Source organism: Canis aureus, chromosome 1, assembly GCF_053574225.1.
Source record: "Canis aureus isolate CA01 chromosome 1, VMU_Caureus_v.1.0, whole genome shotgun sequence".
In the NCBI taxonomy this organism is placed as follows: domain Eukaryota; kingdom Metazoa; phylum Chordata; class Mammalia; order Carnivora; family Canidae; genus Canis; species Canis aureus.
Genome location: NC_135611.1, coordinates 90,551,409 through 90,575,167, shown reverse-complemented (window position 1 = coordinate 90,575,167; position 23,759 = coordinate 90,551,409).

Sequence of the window (23,759 nt, the reverse complement as noted above, 5' to 3'; positions counted from 1 at the left end):
CCAGCCCCAGCCCCAGCCCCAGCAAATGACCAACTCAAAAACTACAACTGTTCTTCTGTTCAGAGCCCAAGGACACTGGGCATGGAGCTGCAGATGCCCTTCCAGCATCGACTGCGCTTGAGCCGTGCAGGCCTTGAGCTGCGCGGTCTCCGTGTATATATATATCGGGCATGGTTTGCCTTCACAAGCAAGACGTGCAAGTAGAATTAAAAAAAGATAAGAAAGGGGGATTTTGCCCTCCCTGACACCCCGAGCAACATCACAGCACTCACCAAGACTCTGAGGCCCCGGGCTAGCAGCCGAGGCAAAGGATATCCAGCCTTGGGACCTGGCTCTCGGGCTGCTGGCTGTGCTTGCAAACAGAAATCGGGGTCGCCACACCCTGCCACGAAATCGGGGGCTGACAGCTGGAGGCCTGGAGCCCAGTGGATGGGGGGGGGGGGAGTAGGGGGGTGTAGGGGAGCAGGGTGGAAGAAGACGAATCAAGTCCTCAGCAGCCTCGCCCCGCACATCCCGGACTCTGCAAAGTTCTAATCGGTCCTTTGGCAGCCCCGAGCGCTTCACCTCGCTGAAGCTGCTTTCGGCTTCCTCTGGCCCACTCTGGGCGGGAAGGTTGGGCCGCCCCGGCCTGGCTCAGATCTCGGGCTTTCGGGGCGGGCGCACGCAGCCGCGCGCGGCGCAGCGCCCCTTGCTGCAATAGCCGGCCTCTGCTCCCTTTCCTAGTATTATGGGCTCGGGGCCCCGGGCTCCGCGCCCTCTAATTGGGCGGTCGTCAGGCGGTGTGCACGCTGATTGGCCCGGGCGCGCCGGCCTGGCGCTCTCCGCCTCCTCGCGCCCCTCCCGCCGCGCGGCTCCTCCAGGAAAATCCTCCCGCGCCGCGTTCGGTGCAGCCGGGTTGTCGGTCCCAACGTTACGCCCGAAGTGTGACGGCGTCAGCTGGAGTGGAGTCGCCCGTTATCTCGCGGACTATGGGAAACAGGCAAAAAAAAAAAAAAAGGCACACACACACACACTCCTAAACGCAGCGCCTTGTTCACAAGAGAAGGTAACAGTCAAGGCGGCGATCAGAAAGCCTGGTGTCCGCGTCTCCGTTATCAGCATCTCCAGTATTTCCGCGACTCGATCATTAACCCAGAGTGGGGCGCAGAGGTGAGGCCTGTCCCGGCCGGTGCACGACCGCATCCCGCTTTGTCCTGCAAGACTAAGCCGACGGTTACCTTGCACCACCGCGGCGCCAGGTTGGAGGCCGAATGCGCGGCAGATATTCGTGTGGCTAGCGCCGCTCATCCTTGAAGTGCAAAGTAGTTCCTCGTTAACTTTCATTATACCCGCGAGGCAGGCAGGTCGCCAAGTCACCTACGTCACTTACATTTCTCTCCGACCTCGATTACTCTTACAGTTGATCAGGAGAAAAACGGAAGTAGGTGCCATTAGGAGATTTAAGTGCAATATATTCACTGTAAGCATGTTTTTAAACAAAGCTGGGTTTTTTTTTTTAAGATGATTTTTGTTACTGTGCATGGATTATTTATAAAGAAAAAAAGACTCTCTACCGTCTGCCTCAAAAAACCCTTATATGGCACACCTGGGTGGCTCAGTGGTTGAGCGTCTACCTTCGGCTCAGGGTGTGATCCCGGGGTCCTGGGATTGAGTCCCACATCGGCTTTCTGCAAGGAGCCTGCTTCTCCCTCTGCCTGGTTTCTGCCTCCCTCTGTATGTCTGTCATGAATAAATAAAAATCTTTAAAAAGAAATTCACTTACACAAATGTTTAATAGTTAAATTTCCAACATGTTGAAAGAATTAGTCCCCTACTTCAGCACTCCATTTTATTTCTTGAAATGAATTTAAAACCACTTAGACGCAAAAACAAAACAAAACAAAAAAAAACACTTAGACGCCTTTCTAGTTACCCCTTTAAATAATCAATGCCTTTCCGGATCGGTTTAGGAGATAGATTGGGAAACTGAGTGCGCTGCACTGAGCACATAATAGGCCAGTGATAAATACGTGTTCAAGGAAGGAAATTGCTGAGCTGATTCTAACGTCTCTATTGTCAGAGGAGCCGGCGGAAAGAAGTTGACCAAGGTCTCTGAGTGGTGGAAAGGGGGCAGTTTAGGGATGACTCCGAAAGAGGTATTCTCAAGCCTTCCGCGGAGTTGGAAAGTTCTTCCCCGGTAACCAGACCCTGGGATTTCCCTTTGTGCTGGTGCTTCTCCACGGAGCCTCTTGAGTTGTGCTGTGAAGGAAGCAGAGACCCAATCCTGATGATTCCAGTAGGCTGCGCATTTCGCTCCGGGCGTCTCAGAGGGTAAACAGGGAGCTGTGCACGCTCAGACACGGGACAAAGCGTCCCGCAGACCCTTCGTGCCTCTCGCTTGGCACCACTAATAATACCGGTGAGTTTTATTGCCTTTTGCATAGTTTTTTATACTCATCGAAGTACATCTGTTTCCCTGCATTAGAGCGTTTGAATTCTTGACCACAGCAGAAATGTGTTCTTTTTCCCATTTTTTTCCAATGACGAAATGAGGTTCAAAGAGGAGCCCTGGGTCACGCAGTGGTCCCCCGGAGAGCAATGGGCCGGTCGGTCTGTTCTCTGAAGTCTCAAAAACCTTCGAGGAGCCCTTCACTCCCAACCACAAAGACTTACAATGGGTCCCTGTTGTTTTGTTTTGTTTTGTTTTGTTTTTGTTCCCCACTCCAGGTTTGATTTTTGTACCTCACATTATGACCGACTCTCCTGTAACAGGACCCAGCACGTCTGTATCAACCAGTCTGCGTCTATCCCTGCTAGATACGTTTCTGCATTTGCAAACACGCATTTCAGTGCTTCTCCCCTGCGACGTGAAAGTGAACTACAAACCTCCACCAGAGCTGGCTGTGTGCGTGTGTGCGTGTGTGTGCCTGCGAGGTTGGCACCCTGGGCTTTTAGTTCATTTATTGCTCTGGGGGGAGGGGGTATGAAATCATCAGCCCTTCACTAGTTACTGTGCATATTAGGAAACAAACTCCAGAAAGTAGGTTTGCTAATTTGGGGTAATAGATTGAGGGGAAGGGGGTCCAGGAAGGAACGGGAGGGCTAAGGGGCATTGAATGGCAATTTCCTAAACAGAAAATAAACCAGACAGCCCTTGAAATAGTTGGAGTCATAAAAGCTGCTACAGAAGGAGGAAACCAGAGGGATTCGTGTACAGTAAACCGTGCGGGGCCAAAGGAGGACGGGAGATGGGGGCTGGGGGTGTGGGAGGTAGGAGGACCCCAGGACGGTGGCGCCGCCGGCTTCTGGGACTCGGAGCAAACCGAGAGCGCGAGGTCCTGAGAACGTGGGTCAGCTGGATGGACGTGGAGAAGGCGGCGCTCCGGGGCTTGCTAGGGGGATTGGGCCCGCGGGGTTCAGGTGGGTGCGCCCAGGGCCGGTCCCTTCTCAGCATTTCCCCACCCCTGGCCGAATCCGGCGGGACAGCCCCCACTGCGCCCCTCAGACTTCCCGGCCCAGCTCCGTGCGTCCCGCTCCACCCCACCCCACCTGTCCTCCCACCCTCCCGCACCGCGTCCGCCTCTGGGAGGCCTGCAGCTGTAATCGCGAGCCAGTTGAATTACACTCCATTCCCTGGCCCCGAATGTCCCCCTGAGCATCACAATCCCAACAATCGCTTAGAAGTGAGGTATGTGGAAAGAGAATGGGAAAAGGATTTTTTTTTTTTTTTAAATCTCGGGATGCGCTTCAGGAAGTCTGAGGAACTCCGATATTAAAATCCAAATTATCTCCATTTTTCTGGGAAAAATTAAAAAGGAATCTAAGGATGCACACACGGGCCAGTAAATTAAACGTGCAGAAGCAAAAGGAGTCAGAGAGCCTAGGCGCTAAGCCGATGGTTCCAGTGACCACCTGATCTTGGTCAGTTCTCTTTCCGCGCCTCAGTGGTCTCATCTGCAAGATGGGAAGAGTGGCCTTCCGCCGCGGAGCCTACACCTACTAGGAACGGCTCAATGAACGTAGGTTGGTGGATCCCGGAGGCAGCAGCGCCTGCAGCTCCGAGAGGGAGGGCCCGGCCTCCGCAAGCCTCGCAAGCTCCCCCGAAAGGGAATCCAGCTCCTTTCTCCCAGCTCCTCTCTAAAAAGGGGTCAGGCCGAGACCCGGGGACCTGTTAGGTGAGGAAACTAGAGTCCTTTGCCTGGTAAACCGACACCAAATTACCAAGTGCTAGTCGGAGTCCCTCTAATAGATGACAAAGCAGCAGCGGGGCAACGTTGCTTCTGCGGGTCTGGTTTGGGAGGAGAGGCCCCCGCGCCTCTCCCTTTGCTTCCTTCTCCCTTTCCCCCAAATCCCTCTCACCCTAACAGCTGCCCCCCCCCAGTTCCGGCCCAGTTCAGACCTACCCGGTGAAGACACCCCCCTTTCGCAAGTCCAGCAGGGGAATTTGAACAACAAAGCGGAAGGGAGGGGGGGTCTTTTTCTTCTTTTTCTTGATAAAAGCGGCTTTTTTTTCCTTCAAATAACCCTCCAGAAAGAAAAAGGAAAAGAGGGAGGTGTGTTTCGGGTCAGCTCGGGGATGCGTGCAGCCCGGGCGTTGCAGCTGGGCCTCCCTGCGCCCCGCCCGCTGCAGGCAGCGCCTCCCACGCGCCTGGCCACGCGGGCTTGGGGGCGACTCGAGGGCGCTTGGCTCCCCCGGCCGGCCACCTCTCGCCCGGTTCCTTGAGCCCCCGGCCGCCGCAGGGCAGCGGGCCCTGGCTGGGCGCGGGCGATCCGGCTTGGAGGCCGAGCGCCCCGGGTTTCGGAGCTGCGGGACCCCGCTTCCCATGCGGGGTCGGCCTGTCCTCTGCTGGGCGAGAGCGAAGAGCACCCTTCACCTCCTTCTGCGCCTCGCTCCCCCACCTGCAGCGACGTGGCGCTAACCCTGAACCACAGGCCGCTGTAGATCCCCTGGCTCGGTGACCCGGCCACACTGGACCTGCATGCAGTACCTGGAACTTGTTACTTGTGTTAGTTTATGGTTGTCATTGTAACTCAGCCACCTAGCCTGCGGAAAGCCCGAGGCCGGGGGAAATTCGCCGCCTGACCTCCTCCCCACCCCTGCGGGCCCACTTTCCAGCTCCCGGGGCCTGGAGACGAGAGGCCGGGAGGAACCCTGCCCAGCACCACCAGCCTGATTCTCCAGCTCAGATCAACCTGCCGCGAGCTACCGTCAGGGGTGATGAATGACTTCTGGAGACTTTTTGGGTCTCCCCGAACTCGCTTGGCTGCAGCGAGGGATGGGCCTGGTGTCTCTGGAGATTTGAACTCGAGTCCACCTCCTCTCGCGGGCAGCTACTTTTAATACTGTATCGTCTCACAACTTTGACCGGCTGTGGATGCCGCGAAATAAATAATCCCAGATGGGATTGCAGAGATATGATTTCCCAATTTGCTTTGCGTAATCAAATATATGACCTGTCACAAGTCATGGGGCGGGGCGGGGGGGGGCAGTTTTGGGGAGATAACTGTTCTCCCTTTCCTTGCTCTGTGTGTCCAAAAAAGCTGAACAAAAGGATAATGCGATCTGGGTTCTCATCCCTCCTCCATATGAAGCAGTGTTGAAATCACAAGCATTTGAAACCGAGAGGGACATGATTAGTCCAGGCCCCTCGTTTAACAAATACAAAGGAAAACTGAGGCTGAGAGAATCCGTGGGATTTGCTAAGGAGACTTGCAGCTACCGTGCACGGGACCAAAGGGGCCACAGTGACTTCTCTGGCTGCCGATGCCTTCATACAATTAAAAAAAAAAGTGCCCTTTGCAGCGAGATCTGGAGTCTGATGCCTGAAATCTGAAGCAATCATGCCTCCCTTGCATATCTGAAGGGTCTGTCAGCCTGCCTGTCCCAACCCCCAGTCAGTATTCATGGTCCATGCTGGAAAACGTGGCTCAATTCACTGGAGGGTCATGTGGCAGCTAGGAGATGAGGCAACCACAGAACTGCTTCACTTCTCAGTACCCATTCCAAATGGTCGTCAGGGGACATATAGACTCAAGAATGATAGTGGAGCCTGGGTTCCACCCCAGGGGCAGTGCCATACTATGGAAGACAGCCATCAAAGAACATGCGGCTTGTTGCCACATCAGTAAGCCCAGTGCGCGCGCGCACACACACAGCTCCCACTTTAGACCTCCCACCGCCCCTAGGAGGCCTCATGACTATCTGAAACAGTAAACCCTTAACCCTGAGAACCTTCCACCACCACCCCTCCCATCCCATGTTGGACTTTAACATTTGGAGGGGGTAGATTTTATCCACGCTCAAATCACTCTCAATATTTTCCTGACAGTCCAACTATACCAAGGAGAGAGAAATCAAGAGAGAGACAGGAGGAAGCAAAGCAGGGAGGGGTCAGGCACTACGGTGAAAATTTAATTTCATCCATGTGTAGCAGACATTGGGCAAATTTTTTCACCTTGCTGGGCCTCAGATTCCTTGACGAAAAAGTGAAGGAGTCAAATTCAGTGCTTTCCAGATTCTCTCTCAACTCTTAAAGGCTACAACCAACTTTAACTTCTGCTGATGGGCTCATGGCTCATGGTAATAAGATCAAGGGCATGAAAAAAGTCCAAGGAGGACAAGAGGAAGAGGAGGAGGAAAAGAATTGGAAACAAACTTCAGTGCTGATTTTGACATCTTTGTGGCATTTCTGTACCACCATACTTGTAGTGTTGAGCCTGTCTAGTCAAAATGCTAGTCAAAAAATGTGAAAGCCAAACCAAAAAAATTAAAAATCTGTCAACTAGTGGAAGAGGGAAACATGGAGTAGTTGCACTAAAGAGTTAGTTCCCTAGAGCCCAGATCCAATGAGGATTCATTTGGGTGACAAAGAAGGTTCTCACAACTCATGAAGTTTCTAACTTAGGACTTTAAGCAAAAATCTACCCGGCCATTTAAACAGGCCTTTCTAGCCATGTTCTGTGTGATATGCTCATTCTGGGGTCTGAGTTTGGGCTTTGGGGAAAGCCAAACTATTTCCATTGCTGTTGGCCCTAGGCAGTCCCTCTGAAAACTGTCTCTACTGACAGGAGGGATTCCTCCTAATTTCCCCCCAGAAACATCCCTATGCTCAAGCTCCACTCCAACCTGGTAAAAGACTCTGATAAAGTAACTTGCACAGCTCAGATGTACCACAGTGTCTGTTTTGGATTCGGGGTGGGAAGGGACAGGATACAAAGAGAGCCTCAAACCGTACTTGGCTCTGTCTTTGCTTTCATGTGGATAGCAAGCAACTGTCCATATATCCCAGGGACTGAAGTGTGAGCCTGGAAGCCAGTTGGCGAAAACACAGGCTCCTCTACAAAGGACTTGATCTGCCTAAGATAGTTCTGGGATTCTTTCCGTCTGTGAAATAAGTAGTGGGGTGGAGAGGAGTAACAAGGCTCTCTAAGGATTTTCCTGTTCTATCCTTGGTTTTGCCAACTAAAGTCACCCTTAACCTTGGGGCACTTTGCTCACCCACCCTCCTAGAGGTTTCCATATGTTATTCTGCAAAATAAAAGCCCTAAAGTTGACAAATCAAAACAAATCACCTCTAAAGTTATGTCCCATATATTTTTTTATACTTCTAGGTGGGGTGAGAAAATGTGGGGGGAGGAGAAGGGGGAGCAGGGAGAGAGAAAGACCCGCTTGAGGGCGCGCCTCTTATAACAAAGTGCTACATAAACTTTAAGAGCCCGGAGAAAATATTCTCTTTGAAAACGCTGACCCCACAGAGTAGGCCGGTTTTTTAAAGGAGAGTGATGAGCAGTTCCAAGGGGGCAAGAAAGGGGGAGATGTCACTTGCTTCCTGCTGATTTAACGCGACGGGAGCACAGGTGCAAGACACTCCGGTCCCCTCCTCCGGGCCACCAGCCCACCCCCTCCCCCGTGCCTTGGCCCTCCACCCCTGCCCCTTCTTTCGCAGAAAAATTTATTGGCGAGGTGAGGCCGGGCTAACAAAAGTCTATCCCTGGGCGCTTTGGGCTCCACAAGAATGCTTTGATCCTCTCCCAGGGTCTTGTGGTCCCCAGGCGATTGCATTGCCAACCGCCTGCGACCCCCGGGGCCGGCTCGCTGCTCCGGGGCAGTTGTGCAGGTTCGTGCTCTCTGCGACAAGAGGCCGCGCGGGGCGCTGTGGCGCGGGCACGCAGACCTGAGACCCAGCGGGTGACCCGGGTGACCGGGTGACCCAGGTGACTGGGATCCGGGCCTCAGAACCAAGCAGCACCCGCACACCTGCGCCCCCGCCGCGTTACATCCTCAACCCCCTCCAGCTCTTCCAGGAGGGGCTGTGGTCCTAGCCAACAGTGGAGGGTCTGGAACTTTGAAGGGCCACTGGCAGAGGAAAGGAAGGCCGTGGGGGTCATTTGCTTCCCTGGGGGCTCTGGTTCCTCTCCTTCCAGCCTTTAAAAGTCTACTCTAACAACAGATTCCTGGGAGGATTTTGCCAAGAAGGAAAGGAGAAGAAAGAATCGCAGTTATTGAAGGTCCAGGTCGGGTTCTGTGCTGGACGGACCCTTCCCACACGGCATTCCTGACTTGTCCACAGCTCTTCCTTTTACATTTAAGGGGAGCCAGTTCCCAGGGGCTATACGGGTCGGGAGCACAGGGTGAGGACAACAGAAGCCAGGTCTGAATTTGAAGCCGCCCATTCTAGCAGGCTCCCCACCTGGAGCTAGCCAGAGAGGCCCTAATGAAAAGGGACCTAGATCCCAGGTGTTTCTGCAGGAAACCAGACCCTCCACGTGTCCATGCCCCCCACCCTGTTTTTTCTTCCAGGAGAAGTCAATTTGATCCCCACAAACACTAATTGGGCAAGGCCTCTTCTCAGAACTGCCCCAGCCCATACCACCGCCTCGTCCTTCCCTCCCCTACTCTCCTGACTCATCTTTGCAAATCTCTCCCTGCAGACATTACCCACAACCCCCCGAAGGAGCAAAGAGCATTTTCTTTTTTTTTTTTTTTGTTTTTTTTTTTTGTTTTTTTGTTTTGTTTTGTTTTGTTTTTTTGCAAAGAGCATTTTCAGTGAGAAACAGATTTTCAGAATTTTACTTTGTAGCCAGTGAGGAGGACTGAAGTTTGGCAATAGGAAATGACCCAAGATATCCACAGAATGTAAACATTATAGAAAGCCGTGGAGACCAGCACCCGCTCTGAAAGCACAGAAGACCCAAAATCATTTCTGGGACCCTTGAGAAGTTTTGAACAAGTCACGTAAACTGTCTAAGCCTCAACTGCTCATTTGTAAAATGGGGATAATAAATATTTTCCCTTGCCTTTATCAGTGGTTTCCTAAGTTCAGAAAAAATTGGGAATCTTTGAAAATCATGAAGCATTTTGAGCATAAGAGGTATTAATGAGGTCCCTCCCCCACCCCTTGTCTTATTTTGCTCACTTACAAATCAGGAACATCATGCCCTGGATAGCAAGTTGATAAGATCAAATAAGCTGCTGTCACTGGCCACAGAGGGAAATAACAGGTACTGTTTTATTAATGATTTTTAAAGCAATGCCCTTCTCGCATTAAGTAAGCTACCATTATATTCCTTCATCCACCACATAAAAAAATCCAGTGCCTTACCTCTCTTGTGGCCAACAGGGAACCAAGCTATCGAATGTTTACAAAGACTTCTTTACCCCTGCCGAAGCATTGAGGAAGAAATAGTACTCCCATTTTGAAAAACAGAGGAGATGCAGAAAGATAATAAAACCTGGCTAAATAAACAGGTTGACCCATATACTTTTCATTTCTCTTCCAAAGAAACTTTGAGCTGTTGTGCAGGAAAGAATAGGTTCATCTTCCACTCTCTCATCTCAAACTGCTAAGGCTGGTTTCCAGCAGGAACTATACGCTGAGCTGTTTTATTTCCCTTTCTCTCACTTATACTTTTAATAATGAAAAATTTAAACAGTACACAAAAGCAGGCTGAACAGTAAAATATCCATTAGTATAATCCAATTTATAATATCCATGCTATCTATATCTTCATTAACCAGAGTTAGCAGTTGTCATGGGCCGCTCTTTCTGCCCCTCCTTGCTCAGAAGATGCTTGAGAAAGTCTACTGCATTTTTGTCCATGAAAGCTGCAGCCCCACTGGCTGAATTGGATTACCAAATGGGTGGAATTTTTCAGGGCTCAGATCTGATACCTCCTACAATTCGCAACCTTGTGACAAATCATTCTAGCGAAATACTCATTAGTTGAGCAGGTGGCTTGATGCCAGTGGACTGGGCACAGAGACACCAGTGGCAGGAGTGAATCATGGCTCTAGTTTCTAGAGTCTAGAAACTGAATTCAGTGCAGCCTGATTTTCTAACCAACTTGAAGGTGTTCTTCTGAAACACACAGTAATTACTCCCTCAAAGGTTTAGGTTTGTTAGCTTTGTAAAGGCCTGAAAGTAGTTCCTTTTTTTTTTTAATTTTTATTTATTTGTGATAGTCACACACACAGAGAGAGAGAGAGAGAGGCAGAGACATAGGCAGAGGGAGAAGCAGGCTCCATGCTCCATGCACTGGGAGCCCGATGTGGGATTCGATCCCGGGTCTCCAGGATCGCGCCCTGGGCCAAAGGCAGGCGCCAAATCGCTGCGCCACCGAGGGACCCCGAAAGTAGTTCTTCTACAGAAAGTTTACCTCCTCCTTGAATTTGGAACTAGGCACCTGCTGGGCTCCTCCCCACTCAGGGAACTTTATTCCACCCACTAATAAAAACCCCTCCTGAGCCCAACCAAAGACATCTTTACCTGCACTGCTTTACATAAACAGACAACCTCCCAGGGTCTCAAAGAACAGGGGTTTTGTTGTTGTTTTCTTCTCTACAATGCTTTTCTTCCCACTTGCCCAGTGCATGCAGACATTTATACACTTAACTTTCATCTACTAAAGAGTTACAAAGTCAGTAGACTCCACTTATCTTTTCCAAAAGAATGAGATCTGGCCTCAGTCCACAGTCCAATATATGAAAGCACATAATCAAGTTCCAGTTATGGCACTCTCTATAGTATTCCCAGATGCTCCACGTCATTTGGCAAATCTATAATGTAATAAATATTGATGGCTCCCTTACATGTGGTGTTAAGATTCACTCAGCCAAATATTTCTTTTCTGCACTCTTTAAAAAATATGTCACTAGAGTTGTCGTCCTGAAATTTGTTTGTACTCTGGCAGCTTTATTTAAATGTCAACCAGATGCAGAGTTTCACTGTAATATTTTCCTTTTGTTTTTATTTGTCTCTGTGGATTACTGGTGTTTGAAAACTTTTTTCTTAAATCTTCCTAACATGCTGGTTCCTGACTAAAGATAAAAAAACTTTTTTTTTATATCAATGAACTTTCTTGCTCAACATGTTTTCATTGTCCTTTCTGACTACAGGATCACAGTTGCTGAATTTCAAACATTGTTCAAGTCAAGACACAAGTAGAGTAACTGCCTAATTGAGTGTAGCTAAAAGTTACTGGAATGATGACTTTCGCACCACAGAAGGGACCTGTCAATTACAACCTTTTCCCCCTCCACATTCAGCTACACACATGCCTTCATTCAAAGCCCTGTTTTCACTCCTTTCCAAAAATATTATCCTTCTGGGGAGAAATTTTTCACGCATAAACTCTGCTCAACCAATGACTTGTTTTAAAGACAAGCCTAAGAACACCAATTCTTAGCTATTTGAGAGAGGTAACACATACATTGGGTTTTCAAACCTGAATTTATGGATGTTGATAATTAAAAACTGAAAGAGGAGAAAAATCCATGCATTTAGCCTGCCATGAGAAAGACTCTTGAGTCCTTTGGAGCTTACCAAATACTTCATAAGAGCAAAAAGTGGTTTAAAAATCATTTTAGATTACAGATTCTGCAACAGGACAGAAGGATTTCCATTTTTCTCACGTTCCATAATTGTAAGCATTCATTGCTACGGGGGCATACATATTTGGTAGGCTCAGATAGATAGCTGTAATTTTGTTATCGCTGCTACAGGAAAGGTTTCTGTTGGTTTTCTTTTTTTAATAACTCCTCTGTTAAAAAAAAAAAAAAGCAAAGGGAAATAAAAGAAACACTGATCATCCTGTGCAGGACCCAGAAAATAAGTATCAGGAAATTTTTAGAGTATCCAGTTTAAAATCCAAATTGTGTATCAATGATATTTTCTAGAAAGATTAATTCTTAAGTGTGGAATTTTATCTAGAAATTTTGAGAAATTTACATCATAATGACATTAACCCCACATTTGTGTTTGAATGTTCATAAAGCATTTAAGTTTTAATAACCAAATGTTTGATACTTGATATAAATTAGAAATAGAATTTACAGGCTTTCTAAAAGTATGATTTGCTTTCACTTCCATGTAAAAACGATAAAGCTAATTAAACTGATGTGAAAAATATCTGTTGGTGCATGATTTGGGGAAGAAGACTTACCTCAGAGGTGATAACCATTTTATTTCTATTTCCCATTGCTTGCAAAATTTAAATGAAAACAGCCAAAGGAGGCTACTTTAAATTACTCAATAATTACAGTACTCTCACAAAGGAAGTTGGGAATGCAATTTATCATGTTCACTGGAGTTATTCAGCAGTGACAGGCAAGAGATTTCTCATGTGATGCCGCTTACTTTATGCTACTGTGTTATATGATAGCCATCCTCAGGGACCATGGGCCCAGTCCTACCTTGGTTTTGAGTCTCATCCAACCAAGAAGTAATTAATCTCAATCCAAGTCAGCCCTACTAAGCTTCAGTGGAGTCATGGTGAAATTTGGGGCAGCTGTTTACAGAAAAACAAGAATGGAAGGAAAAGCCACCCATTACCCTCTACCATTCATTGCCTCCGTGAAAGCAGATCTTAATGGGCTTTCAAAGGCATTTCTGTGAATCCATTTATTTTTCCACTCTACTTACATTCCGATCACCCAATCTACTTAATACTGAAAAACTTTGAAAGAGCTTCCTTCTTTTGTACGCAGTGATTTCTTTTTTACTTATCTGCCAATGAAAGTATAAGAATTTCCGGGCCATATGTGATGGCTGTCCTGAATTCCAAGTCATAGCTACATCATTCTAATGTGTGTGAGAAATAAAATTCTATCCATCGCATAGGCTGTTACTAAAAGAACACTTGGAAGACATATGAGGCCACAAGCTATGAATTCAGAGACTCAGACTGTTCTGCTTCTACCACACGGGTTCCAGAACTCAGGGAGCAGGCCATGTCTCCAAACAGACATGAACAGACAATTCTTACAGGTATAAGCAGTAGTCCATTAGCCTGATAGGGCCTCAGCGACCAGTACAACATTTGTTTAATGCCATTGTTGTGCCTTGCCAGTGGGGCAGTATTAGCTAAACCCAACTGTGAGTCCTGCATAAGTCAGCTGAAACAGTTTGCAGGATGGCGCCCATCTCCATCTCTGGGCACTTGGGACTAGGGATGGGCAGGTGCTATGAATTCATCTTGCTAAACATGCAGTCTGATAAGACATTATAAAACATTAAAATTAATGTTCACAATGGGTTTTTTTTTAATGTTTATAAAAGCCTTGGACCCAAGTCTCTATCCCTCTGAAAACCAATTTTTAAATGGAGGTTGAGAAAGATTTTAAAAGACTAGGTTTCACCCTTCTTACCTAGTTCAAGGAGCCATAAGCCATGAAATGACCAAAGTGCTAAATGTTAACATAAAGATGAAAAGTGATATTAGAGCCTAGATAATGGCCAACCTCTCTAACCAGCCTCTGTGTATGTGCTCAAGAGTTTATTTTCAAGGCCAGCCTGAATTCCTGATGTGGGGCTCAGTCTCCCATGCCCTCAGCCTGGCCTATCTCCAAAGCCTTCTCTGCTGGCAAGCCTCTCCCAACTCAGCCCTCCTGCACCTATCAGAAGGTGTGTTGTCTGATAACATTGCCATGGTCCACTCTCCGAAGCCATCCCTCCCTACCCCGTGCCCCAGGACAGTGTCACCAGCCCTGACTCTTGTCCAGCTTGCAAAGCCATCCACAACTTCAATCCCCACTGTTGCCTAGAAGAATCCACCCACACTGGGCTAGCCAGTGCCCTCCCACATGCTTACAGGTCTTTATGGATGTTTTCTCTATAACCTTCCACTGGCACTTCCAGGAGTGCCAGCTCCTCAGTTCTCTGCCAAACTACCATCTCTTAAGGATTTGTTCAGATCCCTGATTTACAAAAAACCTTCCCTGCCCACCGTATCCAAGAAATACTTTTCCCCTTTGACTTCTGATTCATCTCAATGTCTATGCTCTTTATAATCGACCATCTTGCATTTTTAGTTATGTTTCTATCATTTTTAGTTTTTATCATTTTGGTGTAAGTCATTTTTCCAAATCTAGGCTGGATGCTTGTTAGGAGTAGGGTCCATATTGTAAAACCCTTCATGTTCTCAGTAGACCTAGAATAATACCTTTATTTATTTTTTTATTCATTTTTTTACATATTTTTTTAATTGGAGTTCAATTTCCCAACATATAGCATAACACCCAGTGCTCATCCCATCAAGTGCCCCCCTCAGTGCCCGTCACCCAGTCACCCCCAACCCCCACCCACCTCCCTTTCTACCACCTCTTGTTCATTTCCCAGAGTTAGGAGTAGAATAATACCTTTAAAAAAATGCATGGTCAGTGGATATTTGTTGATTAAATGATTAAGCTGTTAATTTGTGAGTGGCAAGAGTCTTTCATTAATTTTTTAATTTAAATTCAATTTGCCAACATATAGTACATCATTAGTTTCAGCTGCAGTTTTCAATATTCATCATTAATTTAACAGATATTTATTGAATACTTACCACGTGTTGAGCCCAGTTTTAAACTCTGGGGACACAATAGGGAACAAAACAAAGTCTCCCAGCCTCATGGGAGGAAGACGAACAATAACAAACCAGAGGGGCACCTGGGTGGCTCAGTGGATAAAGCATCTGCCTTCAGCTCAGGTCATGATCTCAGGGTCCCAGGATCAACCCCCACATCGGGCTCCCTGCTCAGCGAGGAGTCTGCTTCTCCCTCTGTCCCTTCCCACCCCCAATCATGTTTTTCTCTCTCTCTTTCTCTCTCTCTCTCTCTAACTCTCTCTCTCTCACTGTCTCTCAAATAAAATCTTTTTTGAAAAGTAATAACAAATAATCCAGATGGTATGTAATATATCAGATGGTGATAAGTTACATAAGAAAGAAAAAACCCTGGGTGAGAAGGATAAGAATGGCTGCAAGGGTGCTGTCTTATATACAGAGCCCATGCGTAAAGGGCATTTGAGCAGAGACCTAAAGAAAGCATTGATGATATCTATGGAAGAACATTCCAGCTGGAGAAAATGACAAGTGCCCTGAGGTAGGATCGTGTTTGGCATGTTTAAGGAACAAGTGGCAAGTGCAGCTGTATCAGAGTGAGTAAGGGAAACAGTGGAGGTGAATAAGTGTGTTTGAGAGGTGGGGAGGGACAGATCATACAGAGTCTAGAGGACCTGGACCCTCACTAAGAGACAGAGAACCTAAATAAACAGAAGTGTAAAACATTAACTCAGTTTACATCCTTCAGCATGAAACCCAGTATCTAAGATCGGACTGGCACTCAAGCTATTTGTGTAAAACAGAAACACCACACTCATCGAGCACCCACCTAGACCAGATGCGTGAATAGATTACCTAATAAATTTTTCAGAACAATGCTGTGAGTCAAGAATCATGTCTATTTTTTTTAGACTTACAGAATTTAAAAAACTTGCCCAAGGTCACATATATGATAAATTAGTGGGGTGGCGAGGAGAGGCTAGAATTCAAACCCAGGTAGATCTATCTCCAGAGCCCCAACTCTTACCCGCTGACTGTGGAAAAGGCAGAAACAGCCAAAATCCATTACACTGCAGTCCATGCATTTGCATACAGATGATTTTTGTATGAAATAGCCAGCGTCATCTGTATGAGCGTCCCCTTTCACTATGCCTAACATTTGAGAATCTGGATGTAGACTGCTGGCAAGTGGCACTACACAGGTAAGTGATAAATCATCCACCATTAATGTGTTACTAACAGTTCTCTCATGGAAGAGAGTTGCGTCGAGGGCCCGAGAGGGAGAGCTCTGTATTAAGAACCGCTCCGCATCCTGTTACTGGAGCCCCTCCACTCCTCTGGACAACACCCACAGAGGCAAACACGGGCTGCGCTCATCCCCTAGGACAGAGGTGGTCAACTTCCAGGACAGATGGGAACCACCTGCGAAACTCTGGCTCCTCCTTCCCCCTCCAAAAGGAGCGCTCAGGCCAGCTCTCCTACAGGTGCTGAACCAACAGGTCTGAAGTGAAAACCAGGCACTTTGATGCCCGGGGAAGATGAAGATTCATTGACCTATAGGCACAAATGGTCTATCAGAGCCACGAGAGCCAGCGAATTTGTCCAGCTCTGACTTAATAATTGAAAGGTTTGGGGGCAGCCTGGGTGGCTCAGCGGTTTAGCGCCGCCTTCAGTCCAGGCCTGATCCTGGAGACCCGGGATCGAGTCCCACGTCGGGCTCCCTGCATGGAGCCTGCTTCTCCCTCTGCCTGTGTCTCTGCCTCTCTCCCTCTCTCTAAGTAAATAAAATCTTTAAAAAATAATAATAATAATTGAAACGCCTGGGTGGCTCAGTGGTTGAGAGTCTGCCTTCGGCTGAGGGTGTGATCCCAGGGTCCTGGGATCGAGTCCCACATTGGCCTCCCCACAGGGAGCCTGCTTCTCCCTCTGCCTGTGTCTCTGCCTCTCTCTCTGTGCCTCTCATGAATAAATAAAATCTTAAAAAAAAATAATTGAAAGGCTTACTTGGCAAATATCTCTCCAACAAATTCTCCTTTTTCTTTTCTTTTTCATTTTAGAATCATAAAACATTGTGTCAGGCAGATGAACTTCTAGACGTAGCGTTTGGAGCCAAATATGTCAAAGGAGGGGCGCTCGACAGGTATACCCTAGTAAGCAAAAAGTGAGTAGGGAGTGTTGTCACTGCAAAAAAGAGGTACCCGCTGGCCGGGTGGATCCTGGAATCACCAGGAAGCAGTTGTAATCAGAGGCAGGATGGCAAATGGGTTTCCATTGCAGCGCCAGCTCAGATTGCCAGTTTGTGGCTGCCAGGATCACTGCGCCGTGACAGGGATCCCGAGGGTGGGCAGACAGAGCAGAGTGATGGATTAGCAACATCTGTCAGGAATGTGCACATGCAAGAGCATGCTTTATGTAAAAGCCAAGAGGGAGAATATTGCATCAGAGGAAGGCATCCTACCTGACCGCCCTCCCCAAAAAAATGAAGTTGCAAGAAACATCTGCATAGATGTTTAACAGGGGGAAAAAAATCCATCTATTCTCTACATCTTCATAGGGGTATCACAACTGAGATCTCAAGAGAAAGCCCAGTCTTTAATATTACTTATTAACTTAGCTTATAACATTAATGTTTAAGAGGAAGGATAAATTTAATTATCAAGTGGTTTATAAAACAAGTCATGGCTAATGAAGCTGTATTTCATTGTAGTCCTGCAGCTGGATCAAAGCCATCAACAATTAGCAATAATCAAATTGTCAATGGGCTGACATCACTATTCTTAACTTAATGGCTTGTTTATTTAACTGCTGGCTACTGTCTCTCTCACCAGCTTTTAGTTTCTTCCTCTGATGTTTTCCAAGTCTGACAGCGTGACGATGTTTGTTTTTTGTTGTCTTTTTTCCCAAGGTTTATTATTGATTTGCTGTATATTCTCTTAATGGGACAACTTGGTGGAGAGTCAAATAAATCCCTCAGCTGAGGATACGTGAAAAACATGCCACCATTTATCAACAACCTGATCTTTAAAAATATTTAGGCAGGAGGACACAATTTTTAGGTTGTCTTTCTCTCTCTACACAATACAAGTCTCCAAACTATTTTGATTTTTTTTCCTATTTGTATGAGACAATTTGTCATATGTAATATTTAAAATATTACAAAATTATATATGATGCATAGTTATTATTTTCTTTCATGTAACTATTAAGTATACAGGGATTTTTTTTTAATATTGAACATTGTACCTTCAGCATAACTATCATTTTTCCTACATTATGTGTCAGGCATATTTCAACATGAAAAGATTTGATTATGGATGTGTGCTCACACGGACATCTCCTGATTATGCTGTGAGGCAATGGAGACATTAAATTAAGAACTGGGAGAAACCTACCTGGCTCAGCGGTGAGCGTCTGCCTTGGGCTCAGGTCGTGATCCCAGGATCCTGGGATCGAGTCCCACATCGGGCTGCCTGCATGAAGCCTGCTTCTCCCTCCACCTATGTCTCTGCCTCTCTCTGTGTGTCTCTCATGAATAAATAAATAAAATCTTAAAAAAAAAAAACTGGGAGACACCTTAGAAATCATTCATTCAAGTGGTTTTCAAACATATTTTAGCTTAAGATCACTTTCTATCAAAGAAAGCCTCCTAGAAGGCCCCAGGGTGAAAACTTAAATCCAGAGCCACCCTGACTGAAACAGGCACCCCGTATTTCTCCACTTTTCCCAGCCCAGCTTGGTGGTCCCTAAATCATGGAAACTGAGGAAAGGGGGGCTTAGTCGGATACTATCTTATGCAGGATTTGTTTGCTGAGCATTTCAACACCAGACTTCGAGCGCTTTATCAGGTTTCCCTTGGATCACCCCTTTATGAGAGGCCCTGAAAGCACGAATTTGCCATGTTTTACATACCAACCACTGCTAGAACATGAGGCTCCACCACCAACGGGCTTTGAACATACCGTTCCTTTTATTTTTTTAAAACAATGTGTAGGCTTGCATTCATGGTCATCTTAATTAATGAGAATAATATTATCAGAGAATAACAACCACACAATTTGACATACAAGTTATAGGTCCTATTGTCATATTCAGCATGTTTCTGTCTCTTTTTTAATTTTTTATAAGATTGTATCTATTTATTTGAGAGAAAGCATGCCAGTGGTGAGGAGGGGCAGAGGGAGAGGGAGACACAGGCTCCCTGAGGAGCATGGTGACCAGCTCAGGGTTCGATCCCAGGACCCAGAGATCATGACCTGAGTTGAAGGCAGACACTTCACCAACTAAGCCCCCCAGGTGCCCTCTATTTCTGTGTCTTATTTCAATTTTAAGGCATTCAGATAGGTTTAAGTAAGGGATATAAGGCATAAGCAAGGGGCAATTTTTAGAACTTTTTAATTGACGGAGAATTTATAGCCAATGAAGTGTATAGCTATTAAGTGTACTATTCAATGATAATCATGTATACCCATGTAACCAACACCCCAAGTGAGATGTAGACGCATTTCTGTCTGTCTGACTTCGGGTGATGGGTAAATGCTTTGTGCAGGGTGCAGGTAAGCAGTCCTCAGGTGGAAGTTCTTCCTGAGAGGCTCATGAGCTGAGGACCTTAGAGAAGTATTCCTGGTCGAGTACAGCTGGAGAGCCCCACACCACCACCCTAGGAACTCAGGCGCTGGCGCTGAATCCAAAGCACCAAGTGGCCAGCGGGTACCATGGTTATCATGATGCACAATGGCATTTTTTTATTCAATGGGGCAGGACTAGCCAGGGAGAAGAGGCTGGAGCTCCGTTTCCCAACGTGGACTCTCGCTGGGTCAATAGTGAGATTGTTATAGAGGGTAACCCGAGCCGGGTAATGTGTGTAGGATCTGTGGCTTTATTGTGTCCCTGCTATGTTAATTAGTACTAGAAGCATGATGGATTGGCAACACGTGTGCGCTCTGAGTCTGAAACCAGCCCTGAGAGTTTAGCACTCCATTAGTTACACATCACAGAAACCCAGGGGATGTTTACTCAAAAAGAGGATCACTTACAAGAGGGAAACATGCTAATTCATTCCTGATACCGTCTGGGGAGAGGGACACCCCATCGGCCTGTGAGTGGTGTAACCTGTCATCCAAGACAGAGATGGAATGAGAGGCTGGCGGGAAAACACAGAAAGCCCCCGGCCCCCTGGCCTGGGAACCCTGAAATCTCAAATCCTCAGTTGTTCCTACACGAATCCCTCTGAGACAGAAGTTCAGAGAAGGCTCTGTGTTGACATTTCAATTCATTACCCTGTTCCAGAGGCGGGGAACCCGGGACCCGATGGCTCCCACACCCTTGCCAGGCCACAGGGAGGGGGACTGTCTTCCTTCTCACCAGCTTTTACACCGACTGCTGCCTCTCAGGCCTGGACCAGCTCTGTGTACCCCTACCTCAGCCTGACAGGTACCAAAAGGACTCAGAAAAGATGTCTAACATCCTGGTGCTCCTCCGAGGCAGGTGATTATTATCAGCCTTTTTTTTTTTTTTTTTTTTTTTTGGAAACTCGGAGGACTTTGAGAAGACAGATTCCACGTTCCTTTCCCATGGTAAGGTTCCAGAGTTTCAATGTTGTCAAAGCAATTGTGTCGACATGAGAAAACACAGAAATGGCTAGAAAATTTTTTTAGAAGTGGCTAAAATATTAATGAATCTATGAATGGTTCTTGCTTTAAATTAGCCTGTATAATTGGCAGGTGATATCTACTGAGAATATGGAATATATGTATATACCTTTGGGCAGTGGTGTGCTGGTAAATGTTTAACTGGCTGAGGAGGTCAGGGAAGCCCGGATCTGCGGTGCCTGGTAGTTTCTCTGTGGTAAACATTCCCACCACAGCCAATTTCAAGCTACCGACCTGACATCACTGAATGCAGAGCCAGGAAGAGATGTCTGCAGTTGTTTCTCATAAGCCAATAGGAACAGGCTCCAGTACATGGTTATAAGCTGAATAAATACATTTGAATAAAAACCATCTCTGCTCCTCATTACCTGTAATGCAGTCCTCTTCCTCCCTCTGCCACTGTCCACACATTTTAGGGGAGTAGTTAAGGTCTTGGGAACCAAGTCAAGTCAGCATATCTGGTTCAAATCCCAGCTGTGCTGCTGGTGTGAAACCTAGTATGTATTCCTTTTCTCTTTCCTCATCTACAAAATAGAGGCTTTTTATAGATTTATTCATTCATTTAGAGGAAGAGAGCATGTGGGGAGGGGCAGAGGGGGAGGATCTTTCAAGCAGACTCCCTGCTGAGCATGAAGCCCCATGCGGGGCTCGATCCCATGATTCATGAGATCATAACTTGAGTCCAAACCGAGAGTCTGATGCTCAACTGACTGAGCCACTCAGGTGCCCCCAAATTGAGACTTTTGAAAAATAGGTTCTCCTCCATGGGGATGCTGAGTGAATTAAATAACTTATTTAGCACACCTCACATAGTGATATTCACATTTCAGGATGCATCAGGATCATGTAGACTGCGTGCTAAAATACAGATGCCTGGGCCACACCTTCAAATTTCCCGGTTCAATAGATTTGGGTTGGGGTCTGAGGAAATACATTCCTAACAAGTTTCCAGGTGGAGTCTCAGTTTGCATTTGTAACAAATTGCCAGGTGATGATGACATGGCCAGGCCAGAGCCCACACTTGGAGAACCATCCTATAGGTTTCAATATCGTGCCCAGAACCCATTACATAGTGGCTGTTATTATTGTCGGTTTGAAAAGGAAAGCACTTATACTAATTGGTGAGGACAGAATGGCTCATAGCTCTTAGCACACTTAGCACCAGACCTGACTGATTCTTGAGGGAAGCACAGAATTCATATTCTGCATCACTCATTCTTTATAAATTTTGCATTGTGAGTTACACTTCACTTAAAGCTCAAAATTATGTAACCTCTTATATTCCTCTCTCATTACAATTACTAATTGTCATAAGCCCACTGTGTTCTCTGTATAACTGAAAGAGGAAGTACAAATGGTTAACCCTTCGTGCCTTTTCAGGTCAATTATGCTAGAAGATCAAGTCATTGTTTTTGGCTAATATATGTCACACAAGGCATATCGGCACATCTTGGGGTCAGGCCATAGGGCAATGGTAGCTCAATGCTTACAATAACACAAGGGAAAGCAGGACTCACAAGTGAGAAAGAGAATGTTTACGGCCCCTCATTCCCATGTGAACTCTCTGGACAGTAGTTCCCGGCAGTTGGGGAGTTGGCACACACGCTCTGCTTGATTATGGAACAACCAACAGCATCCCTGCCCTGCACATGGTGACCACAAGAAACACAACATAGAAAACCCAGATGGGAAGTCCTGGGGAGGCGAGTGCTTCAGGTTTTCTGTGGACCTAGCCTTCTGGAGCCTCCATCTTTTGATTTTTGGATACACCCAGAAGATGCCTGACCCCACATTTCCATCTGGTTTTAATATGGCTCATTTTCTTCTCTTTCCTATAGCAGTTTAACACCAGCATGGGCACAATACTCCCACCGTACACAGACCCCCTACTTCAACCCTAAAAGCCAGCTTTGCCTGAGCCAAGAAATACAGACTCCATCCTTCCTCTTCTTCATATGTCTTACTGAGAAGAGAAATGCCCTCCAAAGGCATTTCACTGTAATAATCCTCTTCCTTCCTCCAATACTCAACCCACCTGTGCTTCTCCCCTCTTGCCATCTCGAGTCTCCAGAAAGGGAGTGTGGGAGGACGAAGGAGAAAGTGAGCCTCTTAAAAAAAAAAAAAAAAAAAAAAAAGTGAGCCTCTTGCCTGTTTGTCCTAATTCCCATGGAACAAAAAGCATGGTGCCCAAAATGTTGGAACTAGATCATACCCTTCACACTAGGAACTAATCATATGACCCAAAAATTCTGAAAGTAAATATAGAGTGAGGTGTCAACTAGCCACAGCAACACAAAACTACAGAAGCTTTCCCACCTCATGTATTCGGTGCCTGTCTTTCCCCTGTTACTAGTATTTACAGTCTTATGGCATATCAACAAAGAAATCAAAGAAGATGAACAGATTTGAGTACATGAACATTAAAATAATGGAAGGAAGGAGGGGTGGAGAAAGAAAAAGGAAAGGGAAAACTGACTAGGGAAGATGAGGAAAGGGAAAAAGAATACACACAAGGTTTCACACCTATTTGCAGCAAATACAATAAAAGGGTTAATATCATAATTAGATAAAAGTGTTATTTAATTGATAATAGAAAATAAAAATGAACAGAAGTCACATAATAATAAATGCAGTAAGTCACAAATACGGAAAAATAGGCAGCCTCGTTGGAAATCAAAAAAATGCAAAATTTTAAATACCAAGCTACCATTATTCACCTAATAAAGTAGCAAAAAAGAATGTGATGTTAACATCCAAAGCCAGTAATGTAACATAGGAAACATTGCTGGGAACATCCAAAATTGGTACAACCCTTGAACAATGAAGTTTAGAGACATCAAATGGCATAATGTTGTTCATGCCCTTTGACCCAGAAATCCCACTTCCAAAAGGAAGTAACATGAAGCAAAAGCTACATACACAAATATATTGAAAGTAACATTATTTTTATATTTTTTTAAATGGAAGCAACCCAAAAACCCTGCAATATAGAACACCGGAGTAAACGACGGTACATCCATCCAGTCATCTATTCAAAAACCATTTGTTTAATTTTGTTTAAGATTTATTTATTTTATTTTAGAGACAGAGCATAAGGGGGAAGGGACAGAAGGAGGGAGAAAGAGAGAATCCTCAAGCAGACTCCCTGCTGAATGTGGAGCCAGACTTGGGGCCTGATCCCAGGACCCTGAGATCATGATCTGAGCTGAAATCAAGTGTCAGATGCTTAACCAACTGAGCCACCCAGGTGCCCCATTTATTCAAAAATATTTATTAATCACCTCCCCCATGTATTCCTTCTCCACTGTCAAA